This window comes from Equus caballus, chromosome 18, assembly GCF_041296265.1.
Source record: "Equus caballus isolate H_3958 breed thoroughbred chromosome 18, TB-T2T, whole genome shotgun sequence".
NCBI classification, from domain to species: Eukaryota; Metazoa; Chordata; class Mammalia; order Perissodactyla; family Equidae; genus Equus; species Equus caballus.
This window is the reverse complement of record NC_091701.1, coordinates 46,112,338-46,127,124: the sequence shown is the minus strand read 5'-3', so window position 1 is coordinate 46,127,124 and position 14,787 is coordinate 46,112,338. Positions and strand designations below refer to the sequence as shown.

General features: G+C 34.4%; 1 protein-coding gene across 2 annotated transcripts in view; it reads right to left on the bottom strand.

Annotated features, from left to right (window-relative positions):
* Positions 1-14,442, bottom strand: part of SCN2A (sodium voltage-gated channel alpha subunit 2) — a 139,753-nt gene extending 125,311 nt beyond the window's left edge. For both annotated transcript variants that reach the window (XM_023623062.2, XM_014732515.3), the window contains exon 1: positions 14,176-14,442. The gene's annotated coding sequence lies outside the window, so the exon portion shown is untranslated. The remainder of the gene's footprint in view (positions 1-14,175) is intronic.
* Positions 14,443-14,787: the final 345 nt, after the last annotated feature.

The following is a 14,787-nucleotide window of genomic DNA, read 5'->3' as shown; positions in this document are numbered from 1 at the left end:
AACTTGGAGCTAATTTCCTATTTTCAAAGAATAACATATTTGTGAAAACTCCTAAGAATATGTATATCCAAATGCAGAAATACTTTGATTCAATATTTTATTCTGTTTTTACTATTAGTTTTGAATAGATTTATGATGCTAAAAAGAGAGAGAAAGAATAAAACACATAAAATAAAACCCCTGCAGAAAAATCTCACTTCGGTTAAAGATTATTAAAGTATATCCAAGCAGCATGGATTTACAATAAAAAATAGTTCGAGGGGCTGGCCCATCAGCCTGGTAGTTAAGTTTGGCATGCTCTGCTTCAGTGGGCCGGGTTCATGGGTTTGGACCCCAGGTGTGAACCTACACCACTCATCAGCCATGCTGTGGTGGTGACCCACATATAGACTAGAGGAGGATTGGCATGGATGTTAGCTCAGGGCTAATCTTCCTCAAGCAAAAACAGAGGAAGATTGGCAACAGATGCTGGCTCAGGGCTAACCTTCCTCAGCAGAAATAACACAACCCAAAAAATTTTGATATAAATTATAACATATACGCATCAAAGGAAAAATACTATCTTGTCAGTTGCTAAATAGCGGAGAATGTTTCATTTGTATTTTTAATCTATGAAAGACATGCATGATTACTATCAAAAATGCAAACTGAACGAAGGGAAATAAAATGAAAATAAATAGACATTCTATGTACCAGTCTCCCCATAGGAGTCTGGAGTCCCAAAATAACCACTGTTAAAAATTCCTTGTATACTCAGCCAACGTTTCTAAACATATGTAAATACATATTAGAAATTATAACAGTTTTCTTTTCCTTTCTTTTTTTCCATAGATAACACCATACATAGTGTTATGAAACTTGCTTTTTTCACTTCACAATATTTCTTGATCATTTTTCCATAATAGTATATAAATGCCTAAACTTATTTTTAACATCTATGTAATGTTTGGTATATATAAGCACCATAACTGATTAAACCTGTCCCTATTAATGGATATTTAGGTCATTCCCAGGGTTTTTACTTTTTACAAACAATGCTGTAATGAATTCCATGTGTGAGTATAACTATATGACCAATTCCTGGAAGTGGAAATATTAGATCAAAAGATAAGTATGTTTTAAATGTTGATAGACGCTGTCAAGTTGTCTTCCAAAAAGTGCTATTTCTCCTCACTCATACTAACACTGGGTATTAGTTAACTTCATAATATTTATTAATATAATAACTTAAAAAATAATTTCTTACCAAGAATGTTTTGATAGGGAAGAATAATAGGGGAGCCACTCTCATTAGACATTAAAATACATTATAAAGTTTCATATTTAAGTAAAATTAAATAAATTAGCCATCCATATGAAATCAAATGCCATGAAAAGGCTCAAGATTATTAAAAACTACCATATAATAACAATGGCTTTTTTTAAAAGATAAAAGTTATATTACTCAAAAAGAATTGTTTTGAAACTATTGACTAATTATTAATTTAAAAAATTGGATCCCTAGCATGTGCTATTTACTACCATAGACACCAGATAAGCTAAAACTTAAAAAATAAAACACTCAAAACCCTGAATATTTATATAGCTTGGGGGGGAGTAGTCTTTCTACTATTGATTCAAATATGGGAGGCCATAAAAATTTCATATTTATATAATAATATATAATATAAATAATTATATGTAACATATAAATAAAACATATATATAAAAGTATTAAATGGCACTAAAAATTGGAAAATCATTACAACCAATATGACAGAGGATTTGTTTTTAAATGATGTTTTAAAACATAAAAATCCTTATATAAATCAAAAAACATCATCACGATAGGAAAACCTGGGTGACAGATATGACAGCAATTCATAAAAGACACAAAGTCTCATAAAAAAAAAAACAGGCAAAATTTTTAACTTCACCACCAACCAAGCAAAGAGATTCCATTTTCAACCACCAAATTTGAAAAATAAATTAATGCTTCCACCCAGTATTGGCATATCCACAAAGAAATAGGCATTTGTATGCAATGCTGATGGAAAATGTAAATCACTACAATTTTTCTATGTGCATATCCTTTAATCAAGCAATTCATGATCTAGAATTTATTATAAGAATGCAATGAAAATGTATATAAAAAGTCAGCTAACGTGTTTTGCTTGTTGAACTATTTGTTACAATGGAATATCAAAAAAAATCCAACTGCTGAACAAGATTTTCGTTAAATAAATCTTGGTGTGCTCATATAATAGAAAATTTGTAGTCATAAAAATGACACAAGAACATTTAGTAACAAGGAAAGCAAAAAAGCAGTTAAAAAAAAATCAGCGAGTATAGTATGAGCACCTGTTTTGAAAAAATTAACCAACAAGCTGAGAAACATATTTCTGATAGAAAATATAGGAATAAATTATATGTCCTTTCGTTTCCTTGTAAGTGTTTTATAAATGGACTCTAATGAATATATATTATCCTTCTGGTAAAGAAAAATTCAAATTATTTTCAATTTAGTCAGAAGAAGCAATAGACATTGTGATCCAATAGAAGTTTCATTGAAATCATACTCAGAAACTGAAACTGTGCAATTAGTGCTACAGCCAGGGATAGTTTTTAAGGAACTACCCTTGAGTCTTTCGTTGACTTGGGACTGCTTATGAAAAGGAGATTTTCCCTGAAGACTTCTCCCACCATCACTGAGAAGCTGACAGATAAAATTTATACCCCGCTCTTTCACCTTTGACCTCATCACTCAGAGTCAGGTTTACTGTGTCTATTTATGAGAGTCCTTGAACTCTGCTCACATAACTCCATCACCACTGCTACCAGCTAGTCTAAACCAGCATTGTCTTTCACCTGGATTACTAAACTGTCTCATGAATGATTTCTCTAATTTCATTCCTGCTCCCCTATAATCCGTTCTCCACTTAGAGTCAGAATGATAGTTTACAAACACAAATCAGATTATGTCAGTCCCTACTTAAATCCTGCTGATGGCTTCCAGTTACACTTGGAATAAAAATGAAGCCGTTATAAAAATTTACAAACTCCTATAAGACTTAACCCGTCTCTCCTTAGGACATTTGTGAGCACAATTTCTTCTCTTTGAAACACACAACCCTGGATCTTCGCATGGCTGAAAACTTATTTCAACTCAAATGTCAGCTCCTCAGTGACATCTTCCTTAACCAACCAAAGCTAACTGTCCCCTTCTCATCTAACCATGTCCTTTTTTTTATATCATTCTGTTTTCTGTTGTTCATTACATTTATTACTCTCAGATATTATCTTGTTCATTTATGTGTTTTGTAATTTGTTATCTTTATCAACTGAAATGCAAACTTGATGACTGCAGGAGTATTCCGTAGTCCTTCCTTGTACCTCAAGTCTCTAGAACTGTGACTAGCTGAGAGAAAGTAATTCACTGGAGACATACAGGTATAGGAAATCGCCTTGGCAAAGAGAGTTGAGAAGAATTACCAAATTCCCCAGCAAATTTGAAACCATTTTCACAATTCTATTGTAAGACATTTAATTTTAGCTTTATCTAATTGTGTAAAAAATGTTGAAATACCCAGTGCCCAGATCTTTGTTTCCAATACCATTCTCCAGTAAAAGGAAACAGAGCTCCTTACAAATATGGCTGATTGTAAGACCAGGGCAAAAAATACATGAGATAAACCTGGAACATCTTGTAGTGCCAGAATATAAGGAAGTACTCAGAGAAGAAAAATTCATATTAACGGGGACGTGTCAAAGGTGTACAGGAACCAACAGAAAGAGCACCCATTGGCTAAAGGTGGAAGAATCTGAGTAACAAAATAAAGTTAAATTGCATTTTAACCCAAAGTATAAAATAAATATCCAAGAGTCCATACTGATATAAATGAACGATTGAATAAATAAACAAATTGGAGAGAAATCTCCTGTGCATAAGATTCCTAATAATTTATGTAGATACTCTGCCCTCAATTCTTGAGAGAATCATAAAGTTTTACTCCTTAGTCGTGGACCATGCATAGTGACTTTCTTCCAAAGAATACAGTAGGGAAAAGGGAAAAAAGAGAGTAATTTTATAGTGGAGAAAACAAACACTTCCTTAGCCAGGTCATCAAAGTCAACATCAACAGTGATAAATCATATTGGTAATATGTATTCTTGACATGGTGTGATGAAAATGGCACTTTCCCTCTGTGATATTCCTTCTCAAAATCCATAACCCCAGCCTAATTATGAGAAGAACATTAGGCAAATTCCAATGGAGGAGCATCCTACAAAACTTGAACAGTACTCCATAAAACTGTCAAGGCCATCAAAACAAGGAAAGTCTAAGAATCTGTCATAGCCCAGTGGAGCCTAAAAAGATGTGTTAACTAAGGGATGGTATTATGGAACAGAGAAAAGCAGATATTAAATAAAAAGTAAAAAATCTTAATCAAGTATGTCTTCAGTAAGTAAGAAAATATCAATATTGCTCAATTTACTGCAAGAAATTTACCACACTAATGCAAAATCTTAATAATGGGAAAACTGGATGCAGGAGTATATGGGAACTCTAGACTAGCTTCTCAATATTTCTGAAATCTAAAACTGTTCTAAACAATAAAGCCTATTTTTAAAATCACCAAATATCAGTTTGTAACTTTAGATTACGAAAAAATCACTACAGAACCGTTCTTCCTTGTCATATCAATTTCGATGACATTATATCCACTTTATTAAATAACTACTGTGCTGAGTAATGAAAGAACAATCCTGAATTGATAGTTTTGTTTTATGTAAAATTCGTCACATGAACACTAAGAATTTTTCCATTTACTCTTCTCTAAAATATTACAATGGGTTTACCTTCTGTAAAAGAAAGTACAGCTATTATAATGTTGGTGGTGGAAATTTCGACTATTGACTATCTGCTCTATAGTCAAGGGAGTGAGACTGTCAAACAGGATGTATTTTAAATTTATTCACCAATCTACACTAACACGTGTAGATGAAGAAAAATACATAAAGATGCTCATGGAAGCATTGTTTATAACAGTAAACAAAAAAGTGGTAATAATCCAGATACTCATCATTGTGGGATTGTAAACAATTTGTGATACATTCCTATAATGGAAAACTATACATCAGTTAAAGTGATGGAACTATATGTCCATGCATCAAAATGATCAATTCTCAGAAACATCATATTGAGGGTAAAAAGCAAAATGTAGAAAGACACAGTAGGATACCACTTATATAAAATTTTAAAAACACATATAAAACAATGCTCCACATTATATGTGTGTGTAAGTTGTGTGCAGTATAATTTTAAAATATGAGTGTAAAGATTGTGCATGAAATTCAAAATAGCTGTAACCTGAGAAGGGAAAGATAGGAATGGGACTAGTATGGGGTACAAAGGAGTCTTTCACTGTGCTGTATTTTCTCTTTTTTGAAAAAATCTGAACTAATGTGACAAAAGAAGTCATGATGAATTTTTAAAAGCAACCAATGAACAGGGATACACAGTCTAATAAATACATTTCCAAAGTTAGAACCAGTCCCATTTTGCCACTTTGAGTGCTTTAGGTAGGCTTTGGTTGGCAATAAAACCACAGGAGCATTTTTAAGTAACTTGTTCCAGAATCACCCCGTTTGGTCCATGTGTGCCTCCTTCCATTTCTGGCCATTCTGCTGTTGCTCATTCATTGCTGTCTCTTGCTTAGGCTGCTCAACTGAATATACATTCTTGCTTCTTACTATTGGTTTCCTTTACTGCACCTCAAGTAACACTTGCAACTTTATGTGTTTTTTTATACTAATAAATCTCAAATAGTTAAAGAATCTTTATCTGGGTTTGAAGACAGAAAGTATCATCATTTGTTTTATGCTTCTTCTGTCCCAGGAAACATGTCTTTCATCAGTACTGGAATTTTCTGTACTATCATCTTTTCAAACATCAAATCTCCCACCATTATCTCAATTATCTCTTTCTAGAACATCTGTTTGATGTTGTTGAACCTTTTAATTGTTCTTCTGTTTTTTAACATCAAGAATACCATTGATGCATCCTGGGTAAATCTTCATATCTATCTACAAATCTTTAATTTTTAATTCAGCTGTGTATGTGTATATATGTTAAAACCCATTCAATAATTTTGAATGCTAATTCTTATCATTTTCATTTACAAACTTTTATTTGGTTTCTGTTTTCAATATTTACCTATTCTTATTTCATAGTGTTTTGTTTTTATGGCTTAACACGCTTATCATTTTAAACATGCTTTTTTATAGCTTATTTCAGATTATTTTACTACCTCAATTTCCTGAGATGTTAGTTCCATATTTTTTTGTCATGTCTGCTGAATATTCCTGGTAGTGGTTTATTCCTCATGTAGTTTGTAATTTTTTATTTTGAGTTTATCTTAAGATCTAAGGTTTGAGAAAATGATTTTATAATCATTTACAATGATATAGATTTACAATGATTTAGCAATTTGACAATTGCTTCTGCCAAGCATTCCAGGATATCATTGGCCTGACACTGATTTCTATGTTAATTTAAACACTGAAGAATTCCTTTCCACAAGATAGTATATGTAAGATTCTAAAGCGACTTGATGCAGTCTTAGAGTGTTAATTCTTTCTAAAAGACTTTTTTTTTTTGTTCTAAATGCGGGGACAGAGACAAGTTTCCTTGAATTCCTGGATCAACAGATTACATTTTCTAATTCTCATTTCAGTGAGAGTACAATTCTTTAAGGCTCTCCGCTCTACACAGAGGTTCTCAGTTTCAACTCCTCATATTACAAAGGTCAAGATCTCAGCTTTATATTTGCACAGATTTTAAAACTAAACCCTCTGGGAATTTGGATCTTTTTCTAAATATGATATACCTCCTTCTACTCCTCAGAGCCCTGGGTCAGCTTTCATTTTTATCATTGAGGATTTTAGTTATCTCTTTATTTCTGAATGCTGAATACTTTATTTCTGAATATTTCTTATGAGTTTACATATTTAAAAAGTATTTTTATTGTGTTTGATCTAGAATTTCTAAGTGTTGGTAAAGGAGTTCCATATTCACACTGAGTGAGTGAACATGGAGCTCCAAGTTGCCAGAATTGAAAATTCTTATAGGTTTTGTGTGAATTATTACTTGTATTTTAGTAGGTCTCACTTTACTTTAAAATTGCTGGGGATGTTGGCAGTTCTGGCTCTGAAGAGATAGGACTAATGCCAGAAGCCATCAATGCAGGTCCTTTCCTAAAACCTGTGAACAAGCTGTATCAAGTGCTAAGCGGTTTCTTATGCTCTGTTTCTTCTGAGTCTAGGTTAGTAATAACTAAACAGTTGTTTCTGCAGACAATTGACTTCCCTAGGAAGTCAGGCTCAAAATTCATTTTCATAGACTTATGATATTCCTGGTGACATAAATAAGGATTCTACAGGAATCATTAGAGATTCCAGTTGGTGGATTTATCAAGGCCAGTAACTGGGCAGCTTATCTGCCTGCTCTTTACCCACCTTGATGGGCCATTTTACATTTTCACTTTCTGACACCTAGGCACCTAAATCATGGACCATTTACTTGGGTAGACTGATCAAATATAAAACATGACCCAGTCCTTTTCTGACTTTCCTCTCTTCCAACTGTTAGGAATGAGGTGAGCATATATCAGCCTTTGCCTTGGACAGTTCTGATTTACACCTGTTGTTCTGGAGAAATTGTTAGCAAACCACATCCTGCTTCAGATGATATACTTTATGGTCACCCTGTCTATACAACTAGGTTCCCCAGACTTCTGGGACCCCTGATGAAGGAATTAGCAAGTGTAAGTCTGAGCGCTTCTCTATCTGGCACATCTTAGCTGCCTGACAATTTCTGGGCCACCACATTTGCTCAGTCCAGGGGAGACATGGGAAAGGAGGAAAAGGTCTAGCTGGTAATAGAGATTCTATCACAACTGTCCCCTGACTGGCTTGCTTCATGCCTTAGAATTTTGCCTTTGATATCAGTCATTCAGAGAAGGAGACAGTGCAACTCTTATCATAATTTTATCATAAATTCTCTCTCTGTTTTCATGATATTCCAACCATCCACTATCCTTCATAGGAGCCTAATAGGAACTTTGCTGTTCGATTGTCACTCTCGCATACATATTATCCAACACAAGATGTAGCAGGGCATAATTAAACAATCACATAATTGCATACTTATTTTCTAATGCCACCAAGACATGCTCACACTGAAAGCATGTTATAATTCCAAATGATCTAAGATACCAATGTAAGACTTAATCATTCTAAACTATAATAATAATTCAAATAATTCAAAGCATTTCTTGAGGGTGATTACTTCCTAAAATCATTTTATTTCAGTACAAAATGATTTTTTAGCAGGTAGAAATAAAAAGTTAACTAAAATTATGATTTTATTACCCTCAAAAATCTTTTAAACATTCTAATAGATAAAAAATATTTAAACACCCTTGATTCTTAAACTATTTCTCCAAAAATTTTCACAAACAGCAAAAAGTCCTTACGTGACAGAAAACGTTTTCTATTATTGATGTGGTTAGTAATTATATTTTCTTTCAAAGAAAGTTCTTGATTTAAAAGTTTATGGAATATTACCAGGAAAAAAACACAGTTTTGATTTGCAACGTCCACCTCCAGCTCTGCTTCCACCCATCTTCAATTTCTCTAAACTCAAATGCAATATGGGCGAGATGTCACTAATGTATGAATACTATAGAGAGAGAAGCGAGTAGCTTTTACTTTTGAGTTTTAATATGATTTCATCTCATGTTCTTGATGAACACCATCTTTTCCTACACAGAAATAATATTTCAATAGACACTACTATATTGCCAATGGGATTCATCATTATCATCAAAATGAATATAAAATTCTAATGCCTTTTAAAATCAATATAATATGAAGTTGCATTTTGGTGATTAAATATCTTATTTGCCTTCAATAGCATTATGATTTGTGTTTTGAATTCTAAAGCAACATCTCTTGTCAACATAGGCAAACCATGTTTTCCATAAATCTTACTTTTATTATATTTAAACAAAATTAGAGAAGATTTTATTAAATTTATATTCTAAAGATAACAGACACGAAGTAGCTGTTGGCAAAATTCAAATCTACAATATTTTAAAATGCAAAACTTATATTCAAATCTCTTACGTTTTTTTCCAAATTGGTGTCCCTTTGAAATAAACTTGTTCGTAACTATCATCAACACATTTAAAGTGCCCTGAAGAAAATGCATTAGTAATTTATAGAGCAAAAAATGTGAAAACCAGGAAAAGTAGTGGGGATTTCTTTTCTGTTGGCAACACCTGAAAGTGGTTTGGAGTTGATATTAAAAATATTTGTGACCCTTCTTAGAAAAATTTTTCAATAGAAATTTTAGAAGACCTTAATGTATATCTTCTATCATGTTTGCTTAGAGCAGAAATTCAAAAAATGCTATTCTCAGAGCTGCTTTGTGTTTTTATGGCCCATGATAAAATTATAACATTATAAAATGAATGTTTTTAAAGGGGAATTAATAACAAAACCAAACAGAATTTAATGCCTTTGAAAGTATGCTGAGGTAAGAAGCGAGGACCTAGGTTTGCCATGTGGCTAGCATTCACCTCAGAAACTCTAGTACCAAGTATTTCCCATGACGCCCCTGTGGGTGCACAACAGCTGTTAATGGAATTAAACTTGAGTTAGTGTTTCTATTTCAAAGCATCAGCCAACCCACCCACATCTTCAAAAGTGCTCACACTGGGGGTCAAGAAAAGATGGAGACAAATAAACATCAAGTTCTGAAATGGATAAAGGTTAACAGTTCTACAGCTGCCAGTAATAACCCCAAATTTTCTAATAGCAACAGAATAAAAACAAACACAAATAAAAGCTAAATTCTAACTTAATATTTTAATAACTGGAACTGAAGTTAGATAAAGATGCTCTCATTTATAAAGCTTAGTAGCCAAGTGAGGTAGTTATGAGGATATCTAGAGGTCACCCCATGAGGAAAAGACAGGAGGGAAGAAGAGGATGTCGAGGGCCAGGGGGAAATCTGCCTTCACGGTGTTGCCCAAGGTCAGCCCTGAAGATAGGAAAGTCGTCTGTATCTCTTTTGCTACCTAAACGGCTACTTCTGCCCTTCTCACTCTGAATTGTCAGTTTCGCCACATAGTGGGATAGATTCAGGTCTAGAAACAAGGAAGTGATGTTTCTATCCAACCAATTCAGAACTGAATTGAATTAATCTGAACAGAGAAGGCAGCTATTTCAAAGGTCTCACTGTGAAGGGTGGGACTCTTCATCATGCCTGTGCCTTCTTTGGGGCTTCACATTCCCATCCCATGGAACTCGAGTACAGGGGAATGTCTAGAGGAGACTGGCTCTGGGACTGATGCATGAGGATTCTGGAACTGTCAGTAGAAAAGGAGAAAGAAAGAACTTCTGGTAGGAAGCTTCTCAAAGCAGGTTACTTTGCCTAAGGGAAGGAAGTCTGTAATTAAATAGACTTTTTTTTATTCTCTTTACACATATCCTTGTGAAAGTACCAATGAAACTGAGGGAGGAAAAGGCAGGACCTTGAATAATTAATTCAGATGCTGGCAAACCAGCCCTCCATAATCGAACTAGAAATGTATAACAGATATGTGTTGGTCTAATCCTATGCAAGTTTAAAATAGAACTTATTTTTAAACTGGTCATTCTGAATAAAAAGTAAATAACTGAAGTAGGTACAAGAAGCTTACTGCAAAGCAGTGCTATTAGTTTCCAATTCAAGGATTAATGTAACCAAAATATGCTCTGCTGGAAAGTGTTTTGCTACTGAGAATTAACTATTTCTTCCATAAAGTCCATATGCCACAAATAGTCTTCTCTGAGGAACCAACTGATTTAAATAGAAGAGATATTTTATCTTACAGACAAGGATTTAATTTCCAAGAACAGGGCACCTAAAGTGAGTTATATCAGCTCTCCGTTATATCATCTACCCTTCTTTCTGTCTCAAAGAAGAAACATTCTTGAACCTTCCCTCTCTTGTCTCCTGTAGGACTTTGATTTATATTTTTGTTTTTTCTTTCCTCAATTCTCTCTACTGACTTCCTATCCATACTCTATGAAGGGGTTTAGGTTTCTCTAATCCTAACTAAAATCAAATTTCCCTCAACAGTACCTTCTCTCTCAAGATAAAAAATGTTATCTCCCTTTCCTTTCACTGACAAATGTCTTAAAATCTAAAATTTCTCTTCAACTTTCTCGTTTCCCATCTAGTCCTCAGTCTGAGGCCCTGTCTCTGCAAATCCACTAAACCTCTTCTCTTAAAATCCACCCATGACTTAACAGTAACGAAGTCCGTCAGCTCCTACCCTATTCTCTTATTAACCACTTTATGGCTTTACTAGTGTTCCTGAGTCCTATTTTCGTAGTCAATTTACCTGCTTTGCCTCCTACGACATTGTTATTCCTCCAGCCTCTCTCATTATGCTTCCACAATTAATTAACATCCTTTCTAGACTCGTTTTACTCCACCTAATCTTAAAGTTATACCCCAGGCAGCTTCACTCCTCTTTTATTCCCCATGGATGTTCATTTATGTGTGACCTACTTCTTGTCACAGCTCCATACACATCCATAAATGTAGTTTTACCTTCTAATATGGTATCTGACATAAAATTTTCACCTTCTCACAGAACATCCATATGTGTGGGTATGTGTTAGTATGTCAAATGCATAGCAGCACAAGCTAAATTCATTATCCTTACTTTCGCTGCTCCAGAAAAAAAAATACATCACCCTCAGGCTTCAGTCAGATTGGATTATTTACCATTCTCTATATTTTCCCCATATAATGTCCTATAGTTCCCTATTTCCTTGTATTTGTTTGCCTCACCTTTGGACCTGGAATGAGGAACTTTCTGTTTTTATTTATTTATACCCAATTCACCCTTAGAGATCCAATTTAGCTATCACATCCTCTTAAAAGCATTATCTCTGGGTTCTGAGGTCCTCATGGACAGAAATTGTGAATGTTGGCTTATTCTGAATCTCAGGATGTAACTAACAATGCCTGCCACAAGACAGGTGCTCATATGCCTGTTCCATTCACTGTCTCACCTTTCTTCATTCTTCCTTTTTGATGTTTATGATATTTTGAGCTATAGTATTAGCTGTATTTCCATGTTAAACTCCCTGAAGTAAACTGCCTGCCTTTGTTTATGTCTCAATCTCTATCAGGGACAGTTCTTGGTAGGTGCATGGTACTCCATAATTATTGTATGTGGAAGTGACACATTTTAATTCCGTCCTTTTTTCAAGATATTGAAGAAGCAGGATGCAGCCCGTGTCCAGTAAGTGAAAAAAAGAGGGAAGGCCAAGACATGAGATAATGTTGTCGCAAGGGTCAATAAACTAATCTGTATGTACAGTTCGTTCTGTTAGGTAGGAGGAATAGAGTTCTGAGCTAGTATGTGACCATCCATATCACTCATGGGCATAGAGTAGAATAATATACTTCATCAAATGGGGAAAAGAGAACACTAAGAAACAAAGAGTCTCCATAGCTGTTGTTTTTGTTTCCTTGGTTGCCTTGTCAAGAGCCCTGAGAAAATTGAAGACTGCATATAACATCCCATTGAGTAACATGTACACTGAAGGAAACTCGATTGCATAGAATTCACCTAGAGACACACTCACACACAGTCAACATCAGCACATCTGGCATATGCCATTTGGATATGTTCACACTAGGGGTAAACTGTGTTACTGCTATGAAAGACATTGAAAACTGTCAATCAGTCTTCTAGCCTTGCCTCTGATTCTAATTTTGTATGTGGCTCTGGGAAATTCACTTAATGTCTCAGCCACAGTTGTTTTTCTTTAAATTATGAGTTAGATCAACACTAAAAAATCTGTGATTCTAAAAATTCCTATGTATATATAGAACCGTGTGGAACTTAAATCTCTTTCTAAATCCCACATTTCAAAAGAACCGATTCTTTCTTCTCGGTGGTTCAAACCATTCTGTAAAATCATTCCCCATAGCTTTCACAACCTCTGACACAGCACAGCTACCTCTTTATAGGAAAACGATGAGTAAGATAGAATCATCCTGATGCACCCCCACCACCTGCCACATCCACCACCACCGTCACACACACACAAACGTACACACACATCACTCTTTCCAAAGAGGAGAGAATGAAGCATTTAAAAGCAATCTTACAGAAATAATTTTTAGATATTTTAAAATTTCATTTTAAATTGATCCAAATGAAAATCAGGACTTTTAAAAGCAGGATTTCTAAATTGCTTTCTTCCTGCTAATTTGATAATAATAAAAAGAGGATTTAGGGGAAAACGTGAGAAGCAATAGAGAAAAGCGAGGCTTTGCATGTAATTCTAGCTCCTGAGTCATTCCACAATTTAGCACAGCTAATGTCACATGACTGGAAATAATTTAAAATGTGAGCACCTTTACAATGTCAACTATTTTAAAAGGCATCACAAATCCACCAAAATCTAAGAAAATTCCATTTTCTCAGCAATTAATCTGTTTCGGTTTACTCCTTACATCGATGCTGGGGGCGGGGAAAGGATCTGTACTATCATTCTGAGTCTACTAAATATATTACACAAACCTTCCATTCATGTGGGAGAAATGATATATATGTTTTTTCTAAAAGGGAACAAAAGCGTAAATAATCTGTACCATCATTACTGGCAGGAATTGCTCAGAAGGCCTTTGGACTCAGGATGTGGATGTGCCTCTGAGGCTGCTATCAGAAGGCTCAGCCCTGGGCTTTGCAAAGCCACTGCCATGTTAATCTGCTTCATTACATCTCTACAATTTGTTCACCACATTAAGGAGCACTATTTCCCTTGTGAGAGGAAAACCCATCCTTCACTTTGAAAGCTTTACCTTCAAAAGGTACACAAATATGGCCACAGATGGACACTAACAGCCAGAAAGCCAAAGAAATATTAAAATACAGCATACTAGACCCAGAGCTCGTTTCAATATAGGAATACTTAAAGATGCAGAAAAGCTAGAATTAGAGCTTTTGAGTCTTTTAGATCTGAATCCAAGCTTACAAAGCACACATCTTATCTTAAGTGTTATCATTAACATAGAAAACAGTTCATTAATAGGCCAAAGAAAGCATCATGTTGGCTTACCTGAAATAAAGGGAATTGTAAATCATAGCACAGAATCCATATACGTGTTGAATATAATAGTCTCCAATGCAGTTCTTCAGAATTTCAACTAGAGCAGAAAGTAAAATCTCACATGTGTTCCATCCTCATTAAAAAAGAAAAAACAAGAAAGGATGACTGAAGCATCCTCTCTGCTTCTGCCTTAGCTTTCTGTTCTGACACTCACTCTATGGTACCCACTGTCTGTTAGAAAGCAGCATGCTAAATTGAAAAAATAAATAAAGAAATATAAAGCAGCATCTTACATGATAGCTCCATCTCCTGGACAAAAGTGGAACCATTGAATTTAAGATCCTCCGGCAATGCTGCATTTAGCAAGTTGGATTAAGTGTATATAGCCCATAATTCCACTGTACTTGAAATCAACTACCTTAATTAATTATGAATTAAACATTTATAAAGCATTAAAGTATTAATTTTTAAAATTTGTAATTCTACTTTTGGGGTTTAGTTAAATTTATTTGTATTATTTTAAAACTAAATGGAAGCTTTTCCAAGCATCATTAAAAATGTAATGCTTAGCTTAAGACTTATTTAACTTTATTTACCACCAGAAAAAGTAAGGCATCTCCT